General features: G+C 47.0%; 1 long non-coding RNA gene across 1 annotated transcript; it reads right to left on the reverse strand.

The window, feature by feature from the left end:
* Positions 1 to 870: 870 nt before the first annotated feature.
* On the reverse strand, positions 871 to 4002 carry LOC140429288 (uncharacterized). Its single transcript, XR_011949023.1, has 3 exons — positions 3865 to 4002; positions 3125 to 3188; positions 871 to 1678 (listed from the first exon to the last, which is right to left on the reverse strand). It is a non-coding gene; the product is annotated as an uncharacterized lncRNA (long non-coding RNA).
* Between the last annotated feature and the right edge of the window lie 921 nt (positions 4003 to 4923).

The following is a 4923-nucleotide window of genomic DNA, read 5'->3' on the forward strand; positions in this document are numbered from 1 at the left end:
TTTGTCAGGCGGTACATTTTGCCCATGTGACATCCAGTCCCCTGTACCCCCAATCCAACGGCAAAGCGGAGGGCATCCACATAGTCAAACGGCTCCTCTGCAAGGCTGCCGATGCTGGGTCCAATTTCTACCTCGCCTTGCAGGCCTATTGCTCCGCCCCACTGTCCACTGGCCTGTCGCCAGCCCAGTTGCTCATGGGTTGCACCCTGAGGACGACGGTGCCGTCCATTCATGTCCCAGACCTCGACCACGTTCCGGTCCTTCGCCGGATGCAGCTGTCTCGTACACAGCAGAAGGCGGCTCATGACTCCCATGCAGCTGATCTCCCTGCTCTGGCTCCAGATGACAACGTCCGCATCCATCTTCCGGATGGGGGTTGGTCTGCAACCGCTGTTGTCCTTCAGCAGGTGGCCCCCCGCTCGTTCCTGGTTCGTCTACTGGATGGCTCCATTATGCGCCGCAATCGACGCGCCCTTTGTCTCGTTCCGCGCTCGCTACGTGATCCTCCACTGTCGCCTCGCCCTCTTGCTGACCCTGCCATGGACTATGCAGAGATCCCAGTCACTCTGCATCCTCCTCACTCTGACGCAGTCCATCCCGCTCCTCAGCCGGCGGCTCCCGACTCACCCTTGAGGCGGTCAATCAGAATTCGTCGCCCACCTCAGAGACTTAATTTGTGAACTTTGTGGACTTATGGACTTTCTGATTTGTTCTGTTCTTCTGTTTGATCGTTTATATGGTTTGTATATAGTGTTCATCTCGTTATTCTTGTGACACACTGTTTTTCTGCACCAGGCACCATCCCATGTAAATAGCTTAGTTTTTATGGCTATGTCGTCATAGTCCTGTAAATATTTCACACACACGTAGTCAGGGCCATTCTCATCATATACTATTTATTGCCACACAGGTACATTCTTTTATAAAAGGGGGGATTTCATAATATACACCAGTATATCATGGTGCAGACACACACACTGATGGACACACAGTGGGACCAATCAACACACACAACACCGCAGCCAATCACCAGTTAGAGCACACGCACTATAAAGACAGGGGGCATCAAAGTTCCCGCTCATTCGAGCTGCAGCTAGCTAGGAGGACAGAGCTCACAGCCTGCAGCACAGACATTCACCATGTGCTGAGTGCATCGACTGGTTAGGACAAGGCAAAGGTCTTTAGTTACAAGGAGGTTGAGGGGCGACCTGATAGAGGTCTACAAAATTATGAGGGGCATAGACAGAGTGGAGAGTCAGAGGCTTTTCCCCAGGGTAGAGGGGTCAATTACTAGGGGGCATAGGTTTAAGGTGAGAGGGGCAAGGTTTAGAGTAGATGTACGGGGCAAGTTTTTTACGCAGAGGGTAGTGGGTGCCTGGAACTCGCTACCGGAGGAGGTGGTGGAAGCAGGGACGATAGTGACATTTAAGGGGCATCTTGACAAATTCATGAATAGGATGGGAATAGAGGGATACGGACCCAGGAAGTGTAGAAGATTGTAGTTTAGTCGGGCAGCATGGTCGGCACGGGCTTGGAGGGCCGAAGGGCCTGTTCCTGTGCTGTACATTTCTTTGTTCTTTGTTCTTTGTACATGTCCTACGTCTGTGTTGACACTGGCCAGGGCTGGCAATAAGCTGTCAGCAAAGCCACCACCTCTCTTGGGCTGTTCAAAGTTGGTCTGAAATGAAGAAATTGAAGAGGTCAAAGGTGGGAAATTCCAATATTTGCAAAATTTCAACTGCAAACTCACGGAAATAATAAAGTCGGACGGGAAAGGACTGAATGGAAAAGGAGGGGCTGGTGTCGCTCTGATATAAATGTTGACATCAGTACAGTTTTGAGGAATGGTCTTGCCTCAGAAGATCAAGTTGTACAATCAGTTTATGTGAAGTTAAACAAAGCAAAGCAAATAACTCACTGGTGGGAGTCGCTTAGAGACCCCCTATCAGTAGCTACAGTCTGGAAAAAAATGTCTTTAAATTTTTTAATAAATTTAGAGTCCCCAATTATTTTTTTCCAATTAAGGGGCAATTTAGTGTGGTCAATCCACCTACCCTGCACATCTTTGTGTTGTGGGGGTGGGATGCACGCAAACACGGGGAGAATGCGCAAACTCCACACAGACAGTGACCCGGGGCTGGGATCGAACCCGGGTCCTCAGCGCCGTGAGGCAGAAGTGCTAACCACTGCACCATCGTGCTGCCCTCTGGAAAGAAATGTACATTAAGAAATCTTGGGAGGCCTGTAAGAAAGTAACTGCAATAATTGTGAACAATTTTGATCTTGATGCTGATTGGACAAATCAAATTGACAAATTTAGCCTGGAGGAGAAATTCAATGAGTGTATTCACGACAGTTTCTTAGAACAATACGATCTGGAACCAAGCAAGGATATTTTATACCTGTTATGTAATGAGACAGGATTAATTAGTGATCTCCAAATCAAGGATCCTCCAGGCCAGAACATGCTGGAAGCTCACATTCCGATTGAGGTTGAGCAATGTGAGAATTCCACAGGCTCACCACTCTCTGGGTGAAGATATTTCTCCTCATCTTAGTCCTAAACGGTCTACTGTGTCCTCAGACTGTGACCCATGGTTCTGGTCACTCCCACCATCAGGAACATCCTTCCTGAATTGATGAGATCCCACTGTCCTTTCTTCTGAACTCCAGCAAATATAATGTTAACCAACTCCATCTCTCCTCATACGTCAGTCTCGCCATCCCAGCGATCATCTGGTAGACCTTCGCTGCAGTCCATCCATAGCAAGAAGATCTTTGCTCAGATAAAGAGAGCAAACCTGCACACAATATTCCAGGTATGGTCTCATTACTGCCCTGATCTCTGCTCCTGTACTCAAATCCTTTGCTTGAGTGTATTTACAGCACTGCTTGTGGACCAGGAGAGAAATATTATTTGCACCAGGTCGAACAAGTTACACAGTGTAATCTATCCCATAACCAGTGATCTGTCCTCCCTCACCCAACCACTATCTCTTCCCCAACCACTATTCACTCTCCATGAACACTGGTGAACCATGCCCCAGAAATCATGACCAATCTACTGCTACCCCCACTACTGGAATTCACCGCCGTGTTTCTCTCATCCCCTCAGTACACCTACCTGCTCTCATAGGCTGGGGCCTGGTGAAACAGGCTTGCCACCTGTAAGATCACCATCATATTGCCTGTGGGCAAGAATACAACAGAAAAGATTTCAATATTACTGACAAGGGAAACATATTGTCAATGCTTTTCATATTGCACTGATCGGGACAAATGGAATTATGTCCAATTTCAAACAATAACAGCAATTTGAACTAAAGTGTTCTGATTGATATCAAGTCAACTCTGATTGGCTGAGGCATTGCCATGGAGAATGCAGGAGGAGCAATAGTCTCCCCAAACGTCCGCGTAATTCAAAAACACACAGCAAATTGAACACATTCCTTCTATTTTTGTATGAACCTTTGTCACTTTGTGGAAAGTGTAAATGACCCACATTTGATCTTGACTGATTATCTTAAATTAGTTATTAGTGTCAAATTAGTTAGAGTCAGTGTCAAATTAGTTAGTGTTTATGTCAACTTAGTTAGTATGAGTGTTAAATTAGTTGGTGTTAGTGCTAATTTAGTGTTAGTGCTAAATAAGTTACTGTTAGTGCTAAATTAGTTGTCAGCGCACTAAAAATTGTTCAACAAGTGCTGCCCAATCACACAATCATATCTAACAGGAGACGCTTTATTTTGTGTGTTGTGAGCACGGGCTGGTTAAGTGCGGTCTGTACTTTGCCTGCTATTAACAACCAGAGATACATGCTGCTTGATTAGATCAACTGACCATTGGCACTAACGATTTACGTACATGGCATCGTACAGGCCGCACTGAGATTCAGACACAATGCAGATCAAAGTCTTTTCGGACAGATGGTGGTTATAAACTCCAGGACACTGAGGGATCCACTTGTTGCTCTTCCAACAGCCCCCTACACGGAGTCACCTCCAGACTGAAATCCAGCTCCTCCCAGAGTGACGCCGTCACCCTGTTGGGGTGTAACCAGGATCACAAACCCGTCTCCAGGTGACATCACAAAGGAGACAACAGCCAATCATAGCCGCTCGGAATGATGTCACAGAGCAACTGTGGTCCCTCCCACTCCAGATGTAACAGGGTCACATGACCAGGCTCTTGGCCAGTCTGTTGGCTCATCATATAACCTGTGTTCATGGCCAATCAGTCCTGTTTCTGATGCCGTGGACTCCCCATGGACTGAGTCTCCTGAGAGCAGACTCCCAAAATTACCCCTCATCAACCCTGTCTCTGGTGTTACAAATGTGATGTTCCACTATTCAATAATGTCCCTCACATTTTATACCTCACACAGGCTCCCTCTCTTTATATCAGGGAATGTATCTCTGTCCTGCTCCAATAGGAAGCAGTTTGAGGGAATGGTGTTGGGATGGGGCAGGGATGTCACTGCCCCTTACCTGGTCTGATCTAAATAAAACTCCAGACCACAGCAATGTGGTTAACTGTCATTATTAACTGAAATCAGTTAATAATAAACTTTATTGTAATAAGTAGGCTTACATTAACACTGTAATGAAGTTACTATGAAAATCCCCTCGTTGCCACACTCCAGCGGGTACACAGAGGGAGAATTCAGAATGTCCAATTCACCCAATAGCACGTCTTTCGGGACTTGTGGGAGGAAATCGGAGCGCCCGGAGGAAACCCACGCAGACACTGGGAGAACGTGCAGACTCCGCACAGACAGTGACCCGAGCCAGGAATTGAACCTGGGACCGTGGAGCTGTGAAGCAACAGTGCTAAACACTGTGCTACTGTGCCACCCATCATTCCCTGTAATATTCCTTAGCATCAGAGGCAATAATTATTGGAATGATAAGTGCCGGGATTCTC

Source organism: Scyliorhinus torazame, chromosome 1 (assembly GCF_047496885.1).
Source record: "Scyliorhinus torazame isolate Kashiwa2021f chromosome 1, sScyTor2.1, whole genome shotgun sequence".
Lineage (NCBI taxonomy): Eukaryota > Metazoa > Chordata > Chondrichthyes > Carcharhiniformes > Scyliorhinidae > Scyliorhinus > Scyliorhinus torazame.